This window comes from Anomalospiza imberbis, chromosome 3 (assembly GCF_031753505.1).
Source record: "Anomalospiza imberbis isolate Cuckoo-Finch-1a 21T00152 chromosome 3, ASM3175350v1, whole genome shotgun sequence".
NCBI lineage: Eukaryota > Metazoa > Chordata > Aves > Passeriformes > Viduidae > Anomalospiza > Anomalospiza imberbis.
Genome location: NC_089683.1, coordinates 94,752,910 through 94,778,686, shown reverse-complemented (window position 1 = coordinate 94,778,686; position 25,777 = coordinate 94,752,910). Strand labels below are relative to the sequence as shown.

Here is a 25,777-nt window from a genome sequence, read left to right as displayed (position 1 = left end):
ACATAAGTTACCTTCTTTAATGAAAAAAAAAAAAAACAAACAAGCTTGCTTAAAAGGCAGAAGAATAGAAGGAAAACCATTTCAAATGGATCTCTTCAGTTTTACATGGGTAGAAATATGTGACAAAATGTTTTGCAAACATGTCTTAAGAGTGGTCTAAAACTTTGCTCTGGTATATTTTTCCATATATTTAATGCATGAAAATAATACTAAGTACTAAGCAAAAAAAAGAAAAACCAAAAAAAAAACAACCCAAAACCAAAAACCCAACAAAAAAAAAAAAAAAACACCAAAAAAACCAAAAAACCCCACCCAATCCAAAAACTATATATATATATATATATATGTGTATTTATATATATATATATATATTCTGTTAATGCTCTGTTTATGACTAAATAACATTAATAAGAAAATGAAAGAAATAGGAACTGTCAAGAATCGAATCACTAAGTTATTAGCAGAAAGAACCACGCTTAAAGTGCAAGTCCTCTGACATTCAGTACTGCAAGAAACACAAGCGATATTGAAGTGCCAGTTTTTTCAGAGATAGAGAAGGGTTGTTAAAAAGTGATATAATGCTTACACCTTTTTATAAGTTCTCTTCAAAAAGCATTTAAAATTCAATTACATGTATTAAATGAACAGTCTGAGTCATATACTAAAATGTGTAGGTTCCAGTTTGTATTCAGGAGCCTAGCATAAAAAAACAAAGTCAATAATGTGATCTCAGATAGCAGAAATTTTGAAGACATTTGTCAACTGGCTTAGTTTAGATAAGACAAGCACACTATATATATATTATTCCCACAAAGTAATATGCATAATTTTATTATAACAGATCTATAAGCCAACAAAAATATTTTAAGTTAAACAGCTAAAAGAAATTTATTACTTGTCTGAAGTAAACATAAACAAGCACAAGTAATATGCTTCTTTCTTGAGAATCATACTAAGAGATGATTCATAGGATATGCATATGAATTTCTCTCAGTATTAGAATTCTCTCTTCCCTGTATTTCTGACATTCCCTGAGATAAACATAACTAACTTCCATTTTCATGATCTTGGTTTTTGATACAGGTTTTTAGCTTGCCCACAAGGACTAGAGTCTATAACTAACGTACATGCTCTCACTGTTTGATAGGGCCACAAGCATTTCACAAAGTCCAAGATCCTTTTCAGCTCACATGATTTATTTGCACACTGAATGATACTCTGTCATTTATTGCTCAAGTGCAACTTGTTAGACACAAACAGAGTTTTTCTTCCTTTCTTAGCTATTCTGCATCTGATCTGCAGGTTCTAGTATATCAGATGTCTTCTCAGACCTCCAGCATTTTTTTTATGGACATGCCCCAGGAAACATCAACGGCTCCAAAAATTCTTCAACTTTCTGCACCTCTGTGCAACACTAATAACCAGACATTTTCCACAAGTTCTGCAAAGGTCTTGTTAACACTCTTAACTGTCTGGACCAGGCTCACTCTCTTAATCACATGGACCTCTACTGAGAACTGCTGATGAACAGGGAATAATGGATGGGCCAGCACTTCTCTAGTGTCTTGCAATTAGTAAGTTCCCAAGTAAATTCCTACCTATTCTGAGAATTACTCATTTCCCAAGGACCTTCCAACTCCCTTAGAAAAAAGGAGTCTGAAAATGTTTTTTGTCATAACATTTCCATGCAAAAGAATTATTCTCAAAATGCTTCTACTTGAAACGTAGTATGGCTTCTACTGTACTTTGTTGGTTTTCAGAATGTCCTCTGTGAAAATGAGCAGGAGGAGGATGATTGACCAGTTACCAGACTGACCAGATCACTACATACTAGAATATCTCTTTCTCCCAAGAATATTCCATATTAACCCAATCATATAGTTTCTGCTTGATATTCCAGTACCCCAGGCATTTTAAGTTCTTATAAATTCCTTGAAGGAATTCAGTTTTCTCTTGTCCCTCCATTACCTCATACAGATGTTTCAGGGTTCAGCACTCTGATGACACCAGCAAGCTGGAGGGATCTCCTGCACTCCCAGAACAGGGCCTCTGTGTGGTTTACATTTACACATATAATTTGTACCTCTGAAGGCAGTTAGCAAGTTAGTGACGGTGTGCAGTTCAGACAACTGGATGCACAGGTTCAGGGCACAATGTCACAGAAGGAATTGACACACACAGGTCCAATGCTTTTTCCCTATCAGCCCATGCTGACTTTAACATTGCATCTTGCTATCAGTGTAAGGCACCCAGAATACTTCAGCTAGCAGCATCTCTTAGGATCCACAAAATGTAGTCAGTAGCTCTAATAACACATTTTTTACTAAAGGAACGAGGTTCCACTCAATCTCCATCCTATATGTTTTCCTACAAGGTTTATACAAACAACTAAAGCTGGTTGGATCCTTGCCCCAGTCAATCCAGCTTCATAACCCTGCTGAAAACTACTCAGTAAAGACAAAGGAAGGATGGAAAGAGTGACAGATAAGCAAGAAAGAGAAAAGTCCAGCTCATTTCAGTGTCAAGAAACTGATAGATTTTTCAGCTGCTCACAGCACTGTAATCTCAGATATGTTTCAGAAATGGCTATGCCTTGTAAAAATTAATAGCTATAAAGGATGGCATCAAAATGTGCTCAGCAGATGCTGACACAAGTGTCACTGACACATTTAAGGGTTTATTCAAAATGGGATATACTGGCTCTGCAATTACCCTTCACAAGTTCTTTGTCTTTTAAGTATTAGTCTTCCATCTCCTCTGTAATCTGATTTAGTGACTTCCTAGAAATGTCTTTCTCCAAAGCAGTAACAGTTTGTTTTTCCTCAATAACACACAACAGGCATGTTCATCATCAACATTTTGTGGCCTCTTCAGTGACACTGGAACCTGGGTATTTCAGCTTCATGCAATATTCTGGCAAAATCCAGAATTGAAAAATCAATGGGAATTTAGTCAGCTCTCAGAAGGGTGTGTTACAAATTATGGCCCAAGATTACACTAAATTGCCATTTAAAGGAGTATCACTGAAATTAAATGAACGAAAAATGTTCTCTGTACCAGTCCTTCACTGCTCCTCACAAACGGATCTTTACCACAGATGTAAAGGTTTTCAACCCTGTCATGTACCTCAGAAATGTTGTAAACTACAGAAAAATATCACCAGAGCCATGTTCATATGAGAAATAATATTGAAGTATGACTAAAATTGTAGAAGTGCTATTTATGAGGAAATTGTAGCACAGAGAAAGCAGTACTACCAAGTTGCATTAGCAGCCTATTTGCCTTAGTTTTTTACCACTATCAGTTGTTATCTTGGCTCATTTATGCAGGATTTCTCTCTTTTTAGGTGTTTTTTTGTTTTTGTTTTTGGTGGGTTTGTTTTTTTTTTTTTTTTTTTTTTTTTTTGTTTGGTTTTGGTTTTTTTGTCTCTTAAAAATTTATTAGTATTAATATTTATATTCTTTAACAAATACTTATAAAACAGTTGGATGAAATATGCTTCTGGCCATGAGGGCAAGTAAACTAATTTCCTGGAATTACAGTAAAACCACTTATCTCATCTACCACCTATCATTATCAATTACCATGTTACAAATCCTGGAACAAACAAAAGGCCAGGAATGTGGAAAACCAGGTTATGGGGCTCCTCAGACATTTTGTTGTGGCCTTTTCATGAAGTCTAAGCATAATCACAGGTATTAGGAACAAAGACAGCAACAGTAAATCTGCTCAATGAAATTACATAATTAAATGGTCCATTGTAATTTGTGATGGCACCATCCAAGAAGCAGAGATTAAAATATGTTAGAGCAAAGTGGCTACATTGGGTGGCTGATCATCACTTCTGCCATAAAATCAGGTTGAATTTATCACCTACCAAATATAGAAAAGATCTTTCCTTGTCTGGATGCTATGGCAAAACTAATTTTTGCTGTAATTATAAATCCTCAAAGTTTAATCTTGTGCCATCCAATCTGGAAAGAAACCTGACTTTGTAACTGTGATCATCTACCAGAAAGGTCAACAATTTTACTTTAATGACACACAGCCTAAGGAGCCAAACTCACATCTTTTGTTCACTTCTTCAAGGAAAAACATGACAAAGATCAATAGCAATAATGACTAAATGAGGACTCATTTAAAATTTTAGTCTTTGGCCCAACACCAATAATTTTAATACTGGGCTAATTTAATCTTTGATGTAATTCCACCTATTTCAGTTGACAATTGGTCCTGTCTCAGATTGTACCATTAATTTTAAAAGCATTTAAGCAGTTCTACATTTGAAAAATGTACAGAAATCACCTAAGAAATTAATCCTGAAAGCTAAGTTTTTACAAGCTTAATGAACAAATGTTGCACAGAAATATCCATGCCTTTATACCAGTACAGATCTGAGAAAAATCAGAAAGTTACATTAGATCCAAGGGAAAATATGTCTGATAAAACCTACCCCAAGATTTATGTGTTTCCAGAGAACACACTGAAAAAACTCCAGAGAGATCTTTGCTTATTTTGACTTCTTGCCTGTTCTGAGGGTTTGTTATACATCTAAAAGTTGAACTGAAATAGTAGAAACCTCAATGAACTTAGACTGTTTTCAGCAAGGCAGGATTTGGGGCTTAGACTCATTAAGGAATGTCAATCTGAAGCTACAGTCAATCTTAAGGAATTTTTTTATCTGCTTGGAGGTTTAACTGACCTCCCATAAAAGAACAACCCTGGATTTACAAATTCACCAAAACAAAAGTAATAATGTATATAACTGAGACTATTTAAAAGATCAAAACACACATTCTCCCCACTGTTTAAAATAAATAAATAAATTTACAGGGGAAAAAAAAAGTGGTGGTGGTGGTGGGCTTTGTATTAAACATGCTTTTTAAAATATCTTCATTATATACCCAATACATATCTAGGGTTGTTTTGCCAAGTCATGAAGCTTGGCAAAATACCTTAGGGGAGCAGTTCAGGTCCACAGGCATGCAAAAAATAATTCAATTACTCCAACCAATTTTTTTTGTTTGTTATGATTTAGACTGAATGTGGCTTTTCTTTCCAAAGCAATCTTTTCCATTTTGTTCTGTTTTATTTTGCTATTTCATTGATGAGGAATGCATAAAGGAACAGATGAATTAATCTCCAATTCCATATGCGTACCTGTGAGTACTTCAGTGTGTTCAAGAAAACAAAGCTTCCATAACCACTGTCCTGACTAATAAAGGCACTTTTTTTCCTGCAGTTGTCCTAAAAGTACACCGTAAACGCTCTCTTTCGTAAGTCCTGAGGGCCCCGTGCAGGACACTGGAATTCCCATCTGTACAATGCACTCTTTCATCTGTGTGATCACCAACACATGTTGAGGATATTTCTGAAGGTCTGTTTTAAAGCTATGGCCGTGGGACATCATGTGACCACTGAATCATTTTCTTCCAGCTGAGGGTACATTTTATCTTGCCAAACATTTTCATAGTTTGTGCAAGCAGTTCCTGCAGTCTGATTCAGCTGCTCATGATGTGGCTGTCTGCTTGTCTGAGTGCAGGGGAAGGTTTAGGGTTTCATATTCCTCTCCATGCTCTGACTTTTAATCCTCTAAAAATGTTTCCTGAGTGTTGAACATATGCTTGTTTGATTATTCCTGGCAAATGGTGTTTAGGAACAGTTTGTTGATTAATTCTAAGCCATGCTGTGATGGTCTTCAAAGAACACCTTAATAATTTTAAGTAAGCCATGAGGAAAATAACTTTTTCTTCATTCCAATATGCATTCTGCAGCAGCATTTTTCATTTTAATGAAAATAAGATTTTCATGGTGTATTAAGAGAGATTTTTGGGGTATGTAATATTCTTATCTACAGCATATTTAGTAGGATTTATTGCATATGCCCTCCATTTAATGAGGTCAAATACACACAGAAAGGTCTGTTAACCAAATAAGTCAGGCAGCTGCAGACTTTAAGTAACTGAATCAGTGGAACCAAAAATCTAGTAGCAAACTATAGTTATCTCTGGAAGTGTTCTGTTTGGGTTTTTTTTGCGGCCAATCCAATTCAGATATAATATGTTTAATCTACTCAAGCATTGATAACCAGGGAATTATGTTAATAGTGAGCACTGTCAGGCAAAAATTGCCCGCACCCAACCTCTGCTTTTCATACCAGCAGGTCCGAGTGCTACCCAACACCTTGGACAGTCAAGTGATTACACCACAGTGAGACAAAGTGGTCAACATCAGAAGGTCCAGGCATATTAAGGACCCTTTCAGAACCACAAGGCTTTCATTTTAACCTCATTTTGCTTTCTTTTTCCTTGAAGATTCTCCTGGTTAGCCTTACATGTGGGTTCCTGAAAACTATCTAACATAATGTCTGATGTAAACTGTTTAGTATTATCAGTACCACAGCTAAGCCTAGGCATACACAAGGCTTTCCTAAAATTGTAAACTCTTAAAAATCTTCTAGGTATTCGAGACAGAAGGCCTAACAAATGAGCAGGCCCATTTCCCAATTTCATTTAAATGTTGAGGTTTTCTGTGCTGCATTCAATCTAGTTTTAAACTCCCTCAAGTGACGTGGTTTCCTCTGCTTCCTGCAAGAGACAATTCCATAATCTAACAGATCTCTCTCTAAGAGACTAATGTTTCCTCTGATATTCTGCATATTTCTTCTTTTTTTAATTTAATCCAATTAATGTAAATTATACTCTCTTTCCCTTAATTTGTATCATTGATTTTCAAAGGGAACATAACAAAAGTTTTAATGAAAAGGAAGACTGCCTTATGTAAACAGTAAAAATTCACATTAGAAAAAAAAATTACCTCACTTCTATGAAGCAGGGGATTAATATGATGAAAACCAACACAGGACTGTAGCTCATGCTGTGGTGTGGTCAAACAGAGCTTCAGTAATAAAGTTGCAAAACCTTCACTAATTCCACTACCTATTATTCAGGTAGGCTATAAATCTGGTAAACTTTTTTCACCAGTGAACCTTACTCACTAATCAAGTTTAATTAGCAATTTATGTAAGGGTTCAACTCTAAGGTCTTTGAAGTCAGTGGGATTCTTTCCATTGGTTTCATAGGGATCTGGATGATGCCTGTATTATACATGAGAACAACATTACATTTGACAGTATGCTAACAGCATGAAAGTCAATAATGTGTGAATATCAAGAAATTTGGTTTTTTTAAAATATCGTTTACATATTTTACTTCTGTGAAAGTGTTTCTGATGAAAACACCCACATCCTATATTTTTAGAGACAGTTTTTCAAACCCTATCAACTTCCACTTTACAATTATTTAAACTGTAGCAGCATGCCAAGTGAAGTATCAATTTCTTTGACAAAAAATTCATTTTCCATATGGTTTCAGCAACAAAGAACTTTAACCTGTTTACAGTAGTTATAAAAGCAGTAACATGAGTACCTCTCCTCAATGTTACTAGGCCAATTTAAGATAAAGTTTCACAGTGCATGTATTACCGCTTTCTCTCTCTCTCTCTCTCTTTCTCTCTTTCTTTCTTTCTTTCTAGTTATCTGGTCAGTTGAATTTCACAGAACAAATTTTCCTATGGGAGTATAGAGGGAAGCACTAATGGCAGCTGCATTCTACCTCTCTTGCATGAAATTCAGAGGGGTTAAAGGCATTCCAGCAAGAGCTCTCAACCAGCTCTGCCCTCTGCCTCTCACAGAGAGCCAGACGTGGTATTCTGAATGATGGTCAGTTTTCACCCAAGCAAAACAGGCTGATGTATTGGAGAGGAGATAACAGCTCACAGTTTTGGTCAGTGAGGTATCCTAAACCTTCTGAGCCAGGCATAAACACATATACACCCACATCTAATACATGGACTTCATCTCTCTGCCTCTCCTTGGAACTCTGTCTCCCCTTACCTGTGTGAAGGCTGAACTCCCATGTTTTTGCTAAACCATTGCCAGCCCACTTAAAGCAAACAAAGCAGAGATAGTTGATTTTCTTTCAAGCCAGAAATGCTGGTTTTCTGCTTAAATGCAGATGGTGGCTCACTGGAAAAACTTGCCTTATGTAAAAGAAACAGAATTATTAGCAATTTTCAGCTACAATAATTTTGCCCTTAAAGAGAGAGGGAAACATATCTAATCAACTTTCCCAAGGAGAAACCACTTGTGAAATTATTATTATTTTATTGGTCTAAGCTCATTTCTATTAAAAAAAAAATTAGACTAGGGCTTATATAAAGCTAGCAGGAAGCAATCTAATGGAGCTCTGTGGCCTGTTTGGGCTCTAAACTGGGCCAACAGGTCAAATGCTCTTGGAATAAAGCATATTACATTCACAAATTACATGCATAGATGTGTGTATATATAAAGATACAGATCTTAATGTGACATGAAGTACAAACAGTCTGTATTATTTCTACATTTCCATATTCCAAGGTGAAAGAGGGCAGTGCTGTTTCCTTATCACTCAGTCAATCTTAGAAGTCTGTTTTGCAGACTTGAAAGGAGTGAAGCTGAAAGACTTAGAACATGTCATATTTAATGGGACTGACTGAAATAACTGATGTGAAAGTACACTGTCACAGACTAATAAAACTGCATACCCAGCAAGGCTACAAAAATGTTCTCTTCAAGCATTGTGATTATGGGTCACAGAGGTGCAGTTCAACCCATACTAGTAGCAGATGGCTAGTACTAGTTAATAGATAAAGTTCAACACATTGTATTTCGCACAGTTAAGGGTCCATGCTGTTTTCTCCTCATGCCGTGACCCAGTGTGCAGAACATCAGAACCTCACCCAAAAAGGAGCTGGGAAACTCACCTGTAGCTCCTACAAAATTACCTGCACAATATGGAATAGACTAACAAAACTTTCCCTTATTTTCCCCAGTCATGCCTTTTTTCATCTCTGTAGTACTCGAGAAAGCTCTGATGCTTTTTTTTATGGTTTGCCACTTCCTCCACTGGACAGGAATTATTATAAGTGGTTAGGAAATCTGGTTTTCTACACTGCTGTGGAAAGAAACAGTTAATTTTTGTTTCTCATCAGACTTGAGCATGGAGTTCATAGTGTCTCAAAAGCAAAAGAGTCACTAGAAAAGATCTGTACCGTTCTCTTTGCACTCAACTGTGTCTGCCAGAGCGAAAGGCCCAGATGGAGCAGAGATTTCCATCTATTGGAGGAATGATTTTCCTGGCATTTTGGTGATACTGGTGCTGAGAGAAGAAATAGGTACTGGGCTGTGGTTGGTTTAAGAACATGCTGATCCACCCCAGGTGAGACACCATTCACTAAAATCTTCCTCCTGTCCTCTATTCCTGGAGACTTCTGCTGCCAGACATCAGTCTTCTGCTCTTACACTTGAAATTGAAGCCCACCCCAAAAGTTTGATGCTACTTTCACTCCACATTGCCAGGGCTCCCAGTTAAAAATGTTCCAAAGCTCTGAAACTGGGATGTTTCTCTGCAGAATTTTTATAACCCTCTTAAGTTCCTGCATGGGCTATAGCAACCTCATTTAAGCCGCAGGGTATCTTCACTGACATCAGCAAATTTGGCTCAATATCCTCCAATAGATGGGCAATTTGTTTTCATAATAAACAATACCACAAATCACAAAAAAAAGCAGCATAGCTGCCAAGATGCCTTTAGCCCTTGTAAGAAAAAAACCCGAACTCTTCTACAATCAAAGGATTTTGTTTTCATTTTGGTAAAGTAAAATATTGCATTCTCTCAGAGGGTTTCTGTCTCTGATTCTATCAGTCTTTTGGCATTAGGGACAGTAGACACCGCACTGCAGTGTGAGACTGCAGAAAGTCACCTTGGAACAGGAAAAAAGAACACTGCAAGAAAGATTTCAAGCAAAATTGAATGTGAAAACTATGAGAAAAACTTATTTCCCATTATGAAGGATTGAAATTAAAATTACTTAATATTACTTGTTTGCTGCCCCTTTCTCTGAGCTACTATTAACATTTTAAATTACCCTCTATGGAGAAAGGAAAAAACTTCTTTTTTCTGAATAAGCATTAAATATATAACAAATTTATGATGAATACAGCAGGCTAACTTAATAATAAATAGAAAACATGCTTGTTTAAATGAGAGTATGAGTATTACTTAGCTTAGGTGAAGCTCATGTACTGTGAAAACACCTCAGAGAGATGTTATTTAATGGTGAGGTATTTCTTCACTCTCTATTCAAAGTAAATAGCACCCATAAACAGTTGCTATTCACCAAACATAGGAGGACTGGATTTGGATGCATTTCCATGTCCATTTCCTTAGTCTCTGATGTGCCCTCTTCTTAAGCAAGTAAAAGGGAACAGAGTACACACTGTCTTGAGAAGTACAATTTGCTTTTCAAAAAGATCCCTGAATGCTAGCTGTGCCAAGCCCCCAGTACATCTCCTTAGTTAGGCTTTGTGACAGAATTTAGCAGAATTAATTATTCATTCTCACTTTCTTCCTGAAAATAGCAAATAGCATAGCATACACATGTATTGCAACTGCCAAGGATATATTATTTTACTTGTAGATTTTATTTCTATAGGCTTGGTTTTTTCCAAGACTCATAAAAAATCCTCAAGGATAATCAAGGCAAAAGTGTCACTGAGACTGTTCCCTTCTGAAATAAACAGCACACATTGGTCTACATATCATAACATGTTAAGTATGGTTCAAATAACGTAGAAAACAAAGATGAGTGTTTTGAATTTGATTCAGGAATCAGTTTGAGAGTATGACTTATAGAAAAAAGTCTGATAAAGGTCTTGTTTAAGTACAACTTCAATCTCCAGTTCTAATACTGCTCTTTCCTGGCTCTTAACATCCCACAGGTTATTACTACTATCATTATGGTGCAGGATGTCCTGTGGTTTCAGAGGAATGTGGGAAGGACATATTCCAAACTGTCTGAGATGATCAAAACAACTTTCTTTGAACTGAGACCTGGATTGTCACTGTAGGCAGCTAATATGTTTTAGGAGTAATTTTTTCCTGTTACATTTATTCAGCATGTAATGATTTTGGGGGTTTTTTTGGGTTTGTTTTTTTTTTTTTTGGTTGCTTTTGGTTTCTGTTTCTGTTTCATTCATTACAGAGAAGTCATGAAGCAGAAAGAAAGAAAATATAATCTGAAAACATATTTTCTTTTGTTTCTGTCGTTAAAATCCCATCCCTGGCAGCTGAAACAATAGTGTGAAATCTGTACATGTATTTAAAGAGAACTGGGTTATGTTCTGACTTCACACATGACTAGGATTTGAGCTACTGCATTAGTGAGGATGCAGAAGCAGGTTGCTCCTTTTGGTATGGAGGGCAAAAGTAGAAAATGCCTGTTCAAGGGAAAAATGGGAGAGTTGTTATTTGAAAATTGCTGAAGTTCCTGTGCATCTCAGAGGAAATTAAATGGCATTTGCTTGCACTCACAAAAATCACTTCAGTGTCATGAGAATGTATTCAAGTAAGATTTAAACTAGAAAACTTTGATCACTGTAGATCATTCAGAGAAGTACAAAGGTGTATTTTCTTTATTTTTGGTTTCCCTAATACCCCACTGACATAGTTCTGCCCCGATTCAAAATCAGCTGCCCCAGACTTGTCTAGGCTGGACTGCACTTGCCTTTGTGTAAACTATGATATGTCATAACACCAAAATCACTGCAGGCTTTCAGTTTACTTTCAGAAATGAAGAACCTTGCTGGAAACTTAAAACTGCCCAGTAAATTCCAGATGCCACCACAAACTGGAATCAATGAATCCAGTCATTCACTTATTATATATAAAAGGAAAAATGTGTTTTTAAGAAAAGCAGACATTCAAAGTAAGTGAGAACTGCAGGACTTTACATCACAGACTGCAACGGGCAGTATTTATAGCCTACTTTGAGATAAAGAATATCAATTAAGAATGATAAGAAGCCAGGAGTTTAATTTGAGCAAAATGTTCAACTGAGGAAGCAGGATAGACATAAGAGGATTCCTTTTGAGCTATTAGCTGTTTGAATTGATTATTAAGAGTCTGGAGGGACAGTATCACTGCAAGCATGTTTTCAATCACTAAACTCTCCCTGACCTCAATAATGGCAAGATGAGGCTCCAAGATAAAAGAGAAAATACCTGTAAGATTGACCATGATTCACACTGAGGCAAGGCCTTTCTAGTGTTTTCATGAAGATATGAAGAAATACATGAAATACTCGTCTCTCTTTGCCTGTCAGAAACTGGCCACTAAATACCATGATTTATGGTGCATTACCCTAAAATGTAGTGGGTTACTTTGAATAACTGGTAGATGCAGCCACTCCTTTCACTTTCCAAGCTGTTTGATATTATCATTCATTTTTCTACTGAAGAACATCAGCTGAATTTTAAAACCAGTGTAGGGTGAAGTGAGGTTAAAGCTGCCCACTGGTTGTTCTTTCCATGTTCTTCCATTCAATAAGACAATAGCAGAGCTTTACACAATGGAATGCCTCTGGAAAAAGCAAGTGAGAAAAGCCTGGCTGGAGCTGACAGAACCACAGGGGGAATTTAGCTAATTAGATGATAGAGCCATTTATGTTTTATGTTTGACACCATTCAGTAAAATGAACTCTTCAGGAAGTTACCATTCTGAGCTTTAGTTTTTCCAAAAAGTGAACATTCTGTAGGTAATGAGTCTGGAACACACCCGCATATGCTGACTCTTTAAAGTACTCTAACAACACATGAAATGAAATGCAAATTTGATCAGGAGAACAATTAACTTTGCACATATTTTCTACATAAGGATAAATGGTAATATGGAAGGTGGGGAATTTCAGGAAAAGGAAGAGTTAGTTTATAGGGGAAAAAAACAGAGCTCCTTGTTAAAACCTCTATGATAATAACTACATAGATTGCAAAGCCATTGTCTTTCATGGATCACATATTTTAATATCTAGAGACACTTAAAAGATAAGTCTGGAACCTTATTGTTGTTGTATGTAACAACAACCAATTTGCACAGAGACAGCAACATGCATTGGAAAATTGCAATACTTGAGCTTGTGAACATTATTTTGCATTTTTATTTTCTATTTGTCACCTTTTTTTCCTTTTGGTTCCCATATAGATACTAATAGCTTAAATATGGATTCTCCAAAGGAGACAAAAGAAATATGTCTGGTTAAAGAGACAGGGTATGTTTACAACAGCAAATGTTACCAAAAAAAAAAAAAAAAAAATATATATATATGCACACATAACTAGGAACTCAAAAGAGCTTGGCTACACACATCCAAAAGTGAACGTAGCTAACTGACTATAGTAATGAGTTAGTAATTGACGAGAGTAATGAGTTAGTAATGAGTTAGTAAAGAGTTAGTAATGAGTTAGTACCAGGCATAATACAATTTTTATTAGTTTCTATGCGACAAATTCTGTTGTGTAGAGTTTTAATTAAAATATTTCAAAAACGTTAATCACAATATTTCCAAAGACAATGCCATCAAAATGCCAGTTTATTGATAATTTGATAAGGACATTCATTCTGAGAACATTTTCTAGCAGCAAACACTCCAACTTCTCCAGACTCCTGCTTCTCTAGGTGCTGATACTACAAACATGTGCTGTTTGCCATAAACACATTAGCAAATACTCTCTATCTTATTTTAGTTCCATCATAATACTGAGTATTTTCTCACTATGAACACTTGACATAATAAGAAATTGATGCAATTGTCTTTTTTTAAGTGAATGATATGTAAATTAAGTGGCTCTACAAAAGTATTTCACAACTCTACAAAAGTATTTTCATAACATCTAGTTTATTAGTTTCAAAAGCAAGAGCTGAACATAACATTCTCATCCAAGAACTGTTGGCTTCACCACAGAAAACCAAGTTAAGATTTTTTTGTACAGAACTGAGTTTACAGTACTGAAGCATTTTTACTGGAAAAAAAACTCTAACTATGATTTTAACATCTTGGTAACCTAAACTCAGCTATTAATGCATCTGTTCTTTAAACAGCCTTTAAGACTGGAGTAATTTACTGCAAAACAATCTAGTGAGAAGGCATATACTTATATAATTTTACATCTATGTAAGAATCAGATTTCTCATCCTTTAAAAATTTCAGAATTACAAATATTTTTGTACTGTGAAACAGAAAATAAAAAATTCTTATGCTTCTCTTGAACTGGGAAAAGTTCTTTATGCATGTGCAAATTTTTTGGGTTGATGATACATAAGCATAATTAGCTCCTAAGTAAAAATCTTCCTGCAAAACATTTCTCTTTCAACAAAACTATATTTTTTTAATGAACTTGAATTTATGTATGGTTCCATACTATGGGGGTTTTTTTTGGGTAATTTTTATCTTTTATGACTTTGATTAAATAAGTTTAATACATAGGGGGGCTTCCTTCACATATTTTATGAAAGTTATTGCATATCATTTAACCAACTTTTAAGTAGAATAGCATGGCCACGGCAAATGAAATTAATATTTTACAATGACAAATTTTGGGATTAGAGAGGTAATAATTTGTTTCATAGATAACTCTAAACCTCTGGTTTAAATAAAAGGAAAGTGTTTATTGATTCCTAGCTTTTTGAACTTGAGAGATTTTATGAGTTCACTGTGTAATTCTAATGAGAGCTGTCTTAAAGCTGGGTGTTTAAATTAAACACCTAAAAGTAAGCACCCCAATAGAGCAGCTTTGCTGGTTGGCATGCTAACCCACCTCCTGCTACCTGTGCTCTGCTGCCAGAGCAAAGAAAGGCTCAAACTGCTAGCTGTGGGCAAGAGACACATTTCTAAAGACTTCTGTTGACTTCCAGTCTAGAGACAAGGTACATTAAGAAGTTATTCAGGGCTGACTTCATCCTAAGAAGAATGCATCAAAAAGAAAATGCAAACCAAACTGTGGGATGGGAGAAGAAGCTGAGTTACTGCGCAATCCATGTCCATGTTTCATTGGTCTGTTGCTACAACCACCCTCACAACCACCTTATTAGAAAGAATATTTTTTAAAATATTCTTTTAAATCAGAGGAACATACTTACTATGCCCCTATTAGAAATACTATAAAATGAGATACTAGTAAGAACTCTGCTTTAAAAATCAGAGATTATGTGCTTTCAGTTCCCCTGAGGACTAGTAATAATCACAAGGATTATGTACCCACAAGTAAAAGCTGTTCTGTGCCAAGAATTTTAATCGACAAGCAGTAATGCCAAGACAGCAAGAGACAGCTGTGTAAGCTAAAAAAAAGAGAAATAGTTTTGATGGAAAAATAGCATGGAGTCATTCAGTAATTGCAGCACTATTTTGTAGGTTGACACACCAGTTAGTAATGGGATTTGGGCAGGTGACGTAGAGCTCACAGTTGTTTGGGAGTTTCTATAATTTATTTTCAGTTAAGCATGCAACCCTTCAAATATTTGTTGCTGAAAGAAGTTAAATGATCAAGAACTGTTTGGAGCACTAGTTCCCTTTTCTGAATTGGGCAGTGATACATAACCTTGAAAATGCCATTGCCCACCTCTCTTGCAGGCAGATACATCTGGAAGTCTTGGACCTGCTAACAGAAGATAAGGAAATCTAACCTCCAGGAAGAATTTGTCCTGTGACCCAGCTAGATAACTTACAAAGGACTAACACACAAATGTCCAGACACCTCCTTCAACAACACAGGCAAAATGTGCAATTAGGTCCCTGGAAAACAACTGCTGCTCTAATCTGAATCACAATAAAACTGAAACTGTCAGTCAAAGATACTGCTACTTTCATGTAGCAATAACTGGGTTGCCTCCAGCAAGACACTAGCTCTGTATCTGTCACTGCTTTTAAAGTATCACTCTGTCAGGACAGCACAGGACATTACACCTGTGGGTTTTGCTTTAAACACTACCACATGGTCACAAGCACACAAAATAAAACAATGAACTGTAGAACAAGTTCCTGACAATTCGGTAAAACAACAAAACACTGAAATGCTTTTGTCTTTAAAATAGAACAATCCACAGAGCTTTGCTCTCTGCCATATGTTTTTATTCACATCTTATGAAGCCAGTAAGTTCTCCTTGCCATGGAGGGGAACAATTTCCCAGGCAGAAAAACTGCACTTGGACACCTCCTAATACCTCACACACCATGCTGTTCTGGGAACAGCAGGTTCAGTCCAGCTGTTAGAAAGCAAGGCCTGAGAAAGGATGGCCAGCAGTAGGATGGAGACTTCTCTCACATGCATGAAAATGCTGTCCATCCTCTCATGAATTTTTTCTCCCGGGCAATTAGGAAACTTATATACTATTGCAGGAGATAATTGAAAATTAATGGATACTTGCCCTATGTGTAGCCTAGTTGCTGATCTGCAAGTAAAATCCACTTTCCTGAAGCAAGAGACAATTGACTTAACGTCTCTGGGGAACTGAGTAATTGGTAAGCTGGTTCTGGCCTGCTACATCTTGTCTTCAGTGAGCAGCACTATCACTGATACAACCCATTGACTTGTCTCTGTACACAGATTTCACTGGTGTAGAAGCAGAATACCCTGGAGGAACTTGTTGCCCATCCTGTAGTAGAAAGTAGGCATTGATTTCAACATATTTCACTGTAACTCTCCATCAAACCATACATCTCAGTTTGCTTGTGAGTGGTTATCAGCTGCCTGCGTCCTCTCCCTTTTCTAAGCACACCATGATGAAATGTAAGAAGACAGTATCATCCAAATTCATTTTTTAAGCCTTGACATTTGTTTATGATTATTGCTAGAGTGGAAAAGTGGGAATTTCCTTAAATTTCAGAGATAGTATCTGCTGCATCCAAATATCTGACTAATGACCACTGTTTTATACCCAAGGACAGCACATGTGGACTGCTTCATGCAGCTCTGATTTGATGCAGAGTAACACTGACACTACCACAACAGAGTATCTGAATAGCCTCGGTGTTGCCAGTTTTAAAGCTTGGCATTATGGCCCCATTGTGCAATTTAGCAGCCTAGAAATCTTCTGCAAGATTTCTTTTTACAGACAGAAAGAAAAACTTTTTTCTCAAAACCAAATACAAGTAACAAAACAAAGGCACAGGAACATTTTGTGCATTTTTTCTTCTCTTCCCTTATGCTGGATATCTTATTAATGGCATTTGTGCTTTAGCTTCTATATTGACTGAACTGAAACACAGGAATCTTAAAGCGAAAATTAATTTTTTATGGTGGCAACAGACATAGCTTTTGCTTATGCAAGTTACTGGTACCCCTGCCAAGCAGCATGTTTTTCTCCTTCTGATTTAGCTTTGTTTACCATGTGTGGGTGTGCAGAACACTCTGTTACAGCAACTATATCTCTTTTCCTGTATCTAAAGGAAATTCAAAACCTGAGCTTATATATTTCTGCAACTCCAAAAAATTCCTGGGCACAGTTACTGAAGCAATGACTAATAAGTGTTTAGGACAAACAACATTCAAATTTATAAATGTATCTTCCTCAGCCCTTTGTTTAGGTCAGGATGATTTTTAGATATGTTTTTAGATATGTTGTACTACTACATTAGTTAAATGACTTAAGAAATAGGAGAAGAATAAAAGAAAAATCAGAAATGTACGATGACTTCAAATATGATCTTTCTATAGACATGAAAAGCCAATTCTTTAATTTACTAACAGAGGTGTTACCAAGCTTACAAAACAGCTTCTGGGTATCAAAACCTCAGTGATGGGCACAAAGAGTCAGTAAAAGTGCTGTCTTCAATCAAGAAGCAACAACGATTCATAAATCTGGTTTTGATTTGAAAGTAATTTTGAATCTCTACAACTTATATATAAATACTTAAATTTGATCCTTCTCCTATGTGGCTTCTTGTAAAGAATAACAGTATTTGGAAAAATTATGGAATACAGCCCATTTTCCAGCCAGTGGAAGATCACTGTACTTCAGCACGCTATACTGGGCTTTGCTGAGAATTACTTTAAAAGCACAAAAAAATTTATATTTTCCCTAAGTAGACATTCCACAGCCAATATTATCACGCTGTAAGGATCTCACGCGTGTGTATCTTCAATGTCCATTTACTCTGTATTTAACTCTACCTCATCTCTTTTGTCCGAGTTTACAGCAAAATAATTTGACCTTGGCCCTGGATAACTGCAACTAAACCAAGTCAATGGAGCCATAACAATTGATGGAAAGATCTTCTCCAGGTGTTTAAGCATTAACATTTTTCACTGAAGTCATGCTATATTGTATCCTTCTAGCTTTTAAGATTTCAGAAATAAAGCCATGCTTAGAGCCTTAATAAGGCCACAGTTCAACCCCTTCCAGTGTGGCAGTGTCTTTACTGTAGGATATTGTCCAGAATCCTATTTCTGTCTGCTCCATAGTGATTTTTGCTTTTGCAACGATATGAATTTTCACAAGCAGCCCAAAACTGTGTCTCTTCACATCTATACTGCTTGACAAATTTATGTCCATCTGGTATACACTGACATAACCTGATGTCTCTTAGTATTGTCTTCTCCCCCAAATAATTTTTCTGTAGAGAAAAAAAAGATTCAGTATAGTTTCTCAGGGTTTGTTTGCTTACTCATTTTATAAAAGAATAAGCTAGTTCTTTCCAAGCTTTCCTCTTTACCATAACATCTTTTCTTATATCATTGTGTAGACTGAGCTTTAGATTTATAGGACTTTTGGGGCTGCTTATTTACTGAGCAACTCAGTCCTATGTCCAAGTAAGTGACAAAGATAACAAGTTCAACAAGTCCTATCACTTGCACTTCCTACTTTCACTTGCCATTCTCTAGACATACTTAATACAGTTTCAATTATCATTCTCATAATTTAGCCTTTTACCTAGGCTTTGTCCTGCCTACGTTTTTATCTGAATAAACTTTTTGCATACACTGTCATGAAGTAGTTCCCAATGAAGTATCAAAGCTGTGTATTTCCAGCACATTGCTCTCAGTCACTTTGCAGAAAAGCATTGTTTTCCAATTTCTCCCCATCCCTGGCACTCCCCCAGAAAAGTCTGTGCTCCAGTGATTTAGCTCAATGCAAGGAAGCACAAACAGTAATGGTGGAAAAACTGAGCAATGGTTGTGGTAAGGAGAGGATGAGACCATCCCTTTCAGCAGGAGCATGGATCAAAGAGATCATGCCACTGGTAGGGGTACAGTTCCCATTGAAATAAATTTGAAAAATCAAAACCAAAAGATTTTTTTTTCTTTTCCTTGTTTTTACACTGCGTAAGAAGCTCTTTAGTGACTGAAGGGTTTAGCACAGTAAAAAAGCCCCATGAGTAATGTAGCACTGGACCAGGCTGATGGCCCTTTTAGAACACCATGTCTACATGGCATTGACATAAAACCAAGTCTAAACTTGGAGCCTTACTTAGATGAAAAAAAGGGTCATAAAAGCTGGTTTCTTACATGTCTTCATTCAAACTGACTAAAGATAAGATTAACCCCTTTGCCAAGCTGCTCTCCCACTCCTGCACAAACCTTCTCCCCAGTATTTATGATATAAATATCTTAGTGGAAACCTTATGAAAAACATCTCTGGTTTTGATTAATATTAGCTTAACTGTAGTTTTTCCTAAGGAGTTAAAATAGAGAATTAAAGCCCTACAAAAAGCCAGGATTCATGGATCATGTTCTCCCCAGAAAAAGCATGTGAGAGTTCATATGTCAGAGAAATTTTTACATTTTCAAATGTAATTGGAATTGAGCAAAGCAAAGTGTTATATTTGCAGGCATTTGTCTCCAAGGCCTTCATAAAGTTAAAAGTCCTTTGAGAAAGTGTAAAATATTTATAGAAACAAGAGATCTTGTGCTTGGTCTAGTTTGTATTTGTCATTCTATCATACTGCAGATTATCACACGCTGCTATTGATTATTTCATGTAGATCACAACACCGTCTGAGAGAAATTCCCCTCTCTAAGAAACTTGATGAAAGTAGGAAACAAAAGAGGTATTTTAAGTGGAAGCATATGTCTGAAATTTCTTACTAAGGCTGGTTCTTGGTTCATCTGCTCAGTTAAAAGGTTAGGAAATAGCAAGGGGGCCTGAAAAATGTGGGAATTAATTTTAGATGGATTGTCATTATTTCTTTGACTTCTCTGGAGAAGCTCTCAGACCTCTGAGTTTCATTCTCACTTAATTCCACTCTTGGACCAATGCATCACATTCTTTGTTATTAATAACAACATTATTCTTACTACGTTCAAGGCAGCTTAAAAAGTGTTATAGAATTAATTTTTTCAATATCCATTTCAAGCTCAGTTTTGAGAAAAGGTAGTCATCCTTCCTTGTAAAAATCTCTACTACACTGAACAAAGAAAAATATCTCTTTTGCGGAGAGGTTTCTTATAGCAAGCGTGGGAGCGCACACACCAAATCAGTTTTCCAAAACAAAATTTTCTGCATGATAAACAGCATCTTCTCTCCTTTTGTACTTTAGTTACCTTCTTATACTTACATCATCAATGTAATTGTGGAGTTGAACTGGTAAAAATGAAACATTTCTGATATTTCTACATTATAGATGTTTCTGCATTAATTTTATGTCTCTCAGCTGTTCTGTCTTAGTTCAGAGTAAAGTTAGCATCAAATGATATCTTCCCATGGAGAAGTCTTTTGGTTTGTTTGACAAATTCTTCTGAAAATTAGTAATATCATCATCAAAACAAACAGAAGATGTAAAATCCTATTAACATGTATGAAAATGGCAATTCCCTCCTCCCCTTCCATTTACAGTTTAACCTAAATAGGGAAAATTTCATGAGCACAATCAAGGGCACTTCACTACCAAATATCAGTGTATATCTCCAAACCACAGAGGATACATAGCTACTCAAAAGAACAAATGAAGAAAATAAACACTGTCAAAACTATCTACTCTCCTCCAACCTTCTTCTTGGAAATGAATGACCTATTTTTGTAAAAACTTAACAAAAACAATAAATCTAATGCGATGAAGGAACAATCTATGGAAAAATTCATCTGAAATTACTAAGATGATCTGACTGGGAATGTCTGAAAGCAGAGTGCTAAGGACAGAAAGCAGGAGGCAGTGCCCACAGTCCCTCCCATGCCTGCTCCCTTTTGCTGTTTCCCAGCACTCCAGCAGCTTGGGTAGGTCAGGATCTTTCCACTCCCCTGCAGGACCAATGTCACCATTTACTTTGCGAGGAAGAGGACAGCAAGCCTGGTGCTGGCCTCGGGATCCTACTTTGATGCCTGACATAACACATCCAAACATGTTTCAAGAAGTCTCGGGACTAACACAAAGCAAGAAATATTCCAATTTATTTTTCAGAGAAATCAAAGAACATTTCTGTAAGAGAAGTCTGGATAGTATATTTTGGAGTTGGAGAATATTTGGAATGCATTTGCAAGTTTAAAGAGCCTTGACACTGGAAACAATGAAATAATTTTTTTTGCTTTCCTGATTCTTCCATTGCTTACAGAAACCAGCCGTTAGATGATCTTTGTAAATAAGCAGGGCTGCATTAAAGAAACTAAACTTTATTACAATTTTTTCCTCCTTTCAGGGAAAACAACAGGACCTGCTGGAAAAGCTGCCTGGGCAAAACTGGAAAGCAGTAAAATGTTTTGATTAAAAAACCTTTGGTTAATAAAACCCAAAGTCAGAACACTGGAAAAATTGAGCTAACAGCAATATTTTAGCATGTGCTGACTGAAATGCAAAAAACAAATCTCTGGAAAGTACTTACTGAGAGGGAAAAAATGTGTATTTTAAATATACTGTATATTAAATAAGGAGTTAAGGTGAGATTTACAGCCCTTACTATTATGTAAAGAGTAAATGCAAGACAACTACCAAAAAATGTCTCCACAAGAAACTGCTGAGCATGGGCCCAGCCTGTGATGTTCCAATTACAGTAATTATTCTGTCTTTTTACTCACAGGTAATGCAAAATGTTTCTAAAGCATTCATCAGAAGAGGAGCAGAGACGCTGTCCCTGTGCCTGCCGTAGCAGGGAGAGATCCATTTTACAGTTTCTGCTGAGATCACTCATATGTTTTGCATGTTTCCAATGAATAATCATGTGAAATCACATACAAACTATACACTGTGAGTGCCCCATCTCCAAAAAATAAAGCAGTTCTCCTTCCCTAATCATACCATTGTCCTAAATGTCCTTATTTAATTCAATAGTGACAACATGCAGACTACTGGGGTTGTGTGTGGGGGCCCCATCACTTGATCCTTTTCATCTTGAAACATCCACAACTATCATTATAACCCTGTTTCCACTGCACAGGCCCAACGTATCTTTAAGCATCTGCATAAATAAAAAAACACTCCCCATATTTTGGAACTAATTTAGACATTACTGTACAACATACATTTTATTCTTTACCAAGAGCTCACCACATAAATATAGTTATGATGTTCCAGTCATGACTGGAACTTACCACAAAAAATTTGATAGTTATATTTACATTTTCCATGGCCCAAAATGGTTGAAGTGTAGAAGTATATTATATTGATTATGTATCCATTGTTGGGTACCAGTTTTGTTGAAGTCCCTTAAACTATGAATATTTATCTAAACTGGATGTGTGTTTTTCATTCAATAATGTCTCATGTTGCAGTTAAAATAGCCGCTTCAACATATCTGACAAGTATAATTAATCTTTATATACAATTTTGTCTATTAGTTAACAAGATACTGCAGAGGTCTCTCTGAAAAGCCAACCATTGATGATTTATTCTTCTTATCTTCATTTATTTTGCAAGAAAACATCAGCTGTGTGAAATTAAAGGCAGAAAGGACAGTTTTAATTAAGGTCTTCAGAAAAGAGTTCCTAAAGTTGCTGAAGTGATCTGTTTTGACAGTTTCAAAACAAAATCCCTTTTGTATGTTTGAAATTATTTTTAATTTGAAATTTAAGACCCAAAAAATATTGCATCCAATGAAAATGAAATGTTTGAAAGGTAAAACATGCTTTCAGGAAAACATTTTGCTGGCTTACAGAAATCGTACACTCTTGTGCTGATTTGAAACCTAATACAGATTTAGAAACTATTTTAATACATATATATCTATAAAAATAAAGATTTATCTATCAGTATACATATAGAGAGATAGGAGAACATATGCAAATGAAAACTAGGATGGGGAAATAAATATAAATATATAAATGAGCACACATTTTTGCCCACCAGAGTCATCTTTGAAATCTAGTGGGCAGTTTGAGATTAAAACTGGCCATCAAACAGAATCTTAAAAATTTACATGCTTCCTGTACTCAGGTGCAACAACCATAAACTGCCAAATCAGTTGGCTACTTCCTTAAAAAAAAATCTATCAAAAATGCCTTTCTTCCAAGGATGAAAGGAAATAAAGTTTAAGTTTATTCAAGGCTTTTTTAATTAAGGCTTTTAAGGAGTTTAAGGCTTTGAAAGGAATTGAAAGTGGACTCCCAGTATCCATTGCCGAGTTTACATTAAAATCTCATTATATACTTAGACCTCTGAAAGGGGTTTGGCTATAAACACAGACTTTTAGAGCAGCAGCCTAAAACTTCAAGGACTGCTGCTGGTATAAGAAATACATGATAGATACTTTAAAGAGAAAATCTGAAGTGCTGGTATGTTAGTTGATAAAGACCATCTTTAAGAGAAAGCAGAGAAAGGTGCTGAACAGAAGATTTAGGGCTTTTTGCCAAATGTCTTCCAAAACTTGAAAAACTTATTACTTTCTAAACATCATTAGAAATTTTAAAAACTGTGTTTTACTCCTGACTTTACTCAGCTCTCTTTAAATGTGTAACTGATAGTATTATTCTCACTGTACAGCTTAGCATTAGGCTTATATTAGCCCAGTTTAAATAGTTCACACAGCTGGAAGTTGTCAGCACAAGGAATAGAAAGAAGGGAGCTGCAAATATTCTCCTGCAAGTACATGCATGCTGGCACCCTTTCAGGTTTATTTGTTTTTAAGGCTGTGCTAAGGATGTTAGGCTTTGATTCCATCATTCGTCCTGGTTTTGTCCCATTTACTGACAGTGGATGATTCAGATTTCAAACGTACTGCCTTCAAAAGAAAAAATACTACATTTATCTTTGTCTTAAAATTGGTATGCGGTGAAACCCTCCACATTCACATCTCCCCCAGTGCCTGACATGAGTTTTTTAAAACAGTGAAAATTGAATAGGTCTTGATCTTACAGATTGGTTGGGGGTAGGAGGGGTGGGCAGAAGCAGAAAATAATTGCTAGAAAAATATTTCCTGAAAATAATCCTTTGCAATTTTCATTTCCTTGTTCTAACTTACAGATGTGACTGGCCTAGAACACCAAGATACTCCACCACCATCCAAAAACTTTGAGAAAGTTTGAATTCAAAGGTTCACATCAAATTTAAAATTTGAAATGTGTATATGATGACACTTATTCAGACATAGCCCCAAATTGGGGAACATCTAAACATAAAATCAAAAAGAAAATTAAAATTCCTGCTTCTAAACAGCTCTGTAATACAAAAGTGTGTAAGTAAAAAAAATTGAGAAAATTCTTCCACAGGCAAGAAGCCTGCAGTATTTTGTAGCAATCTACTTAGTGAGAGTTTTGCAAATTATAATGGATTGAGGGATTCATAACTGCGCAATTTGCATTTGGTCACATGCAAAAATAAAGCATTCATGGACTTTTTTATCCTGTAGATAGAAGTCCTTTCCTACTGTTTTGGCACAAAATCAGAATATTAATGTAAATGACACACGGTCAAAAACAGGTCTGCAGGAAGTTCTGACATTTGATTTTCAACTGCTCAATGGAAATTATGTTCTTCCCACAGAAGCAAAGTTTGCAAAGACAGAGCTTTCCCTACAGCTACTCCACAGTAAGAAGAAGACAAATAAGTGTTTCTCATGTCTGAGTAAGCAATCAAATAACAATAAAGTCCAAAATATTCAGGCTTTAATCTCAACTAATTGAGAAGGGTTCATCTACCAATACAGTTTAATGAAGTTCTCTGTTCCTCATCTCTCATCAGCTTCTGCACTGAGAAGATGAGCACCCATTCCACCAACAGCTGTGAGCAGTTCTGGGCCTATGGCCCTGTGAGACACCAGAAGGATGTGCCCCAGAAAAAAAGTATCCCAAGACATTCAGTGTTGCTGATTTTAGAGAAAAATCAAACAAAAATCCAAGAAGCACTCCTTGAGCACCATGCCTTACTAGCAATTCATCAAATCCAAGTGCTTCATATACAGTTATTGAGGCTAATGAATAAGCATCCAGCTTTCATTGCATTGGAAAGTTTCTAACTTAGTCTAATTTGCTAGCTTTTTTTTTAATGTCCTTTTCTCCTAGTAGAACAGTTAAAAGTTAAAAGTATTTTGGTTTTCTTTTTAACTTAACAAACTCTAAGAAAGTAAAAATACTATTTTATAGCATGTTATTGAAACAGCTTTATACCAAGCATTGACAAAATATTTATGTCAATATGTGATACGGAGGCAGAAGACAACACTGCCCCAGAGAATTAGGTTGTAGAAAGTTCATCTGCCAGCAAACCACATTCTATTTATGCTTTGTCTCATTATCCCTCTAATGCCTGTCTTTTTCCCCCCTTTCCCTGCCTATCAAGCAGCAATGAAATATATGCCTGTTGTCACAATCATTCATGCCAACCTTGTTGAAATACTGACTTTTTTCCCCCCCATTTCCCTGAAAATGTAAAAATATGGGACTGTTCTATGGTTTTTTTACTAAATGAAAAGTAACAACATTCTCCATGTGCTACAGCAACTACTATTTAGATCAGGAAGAAAGATTCCTGCCTAAAATTTACATGC

The 25,777-nt window shown here is 36.1% G+C and overlaps 1 long non-coding RNA gene across 1 annotated transcript in view; it reads right to left on the bottom strand.

Moving 5' to 3' along the window:
* Positions 1-4,286: 4,286 nt before the first annotated feature.
* Positions 4,287-25,777, bottom strand: part of LOC137471461 (uncharacterized) — a 209,448-nt gene continuing 187,957 nt past the window's right edge. Inside the window, exon 5 of the long non-coding RNA XR_010997623.1 lies at positions 4,287-4,305. This is a non-coding gene — a long non-coding RNA (uncharacterized lncRNA). The remainder of the gene's footprint in view (positions 4,306-25,777) is intronic.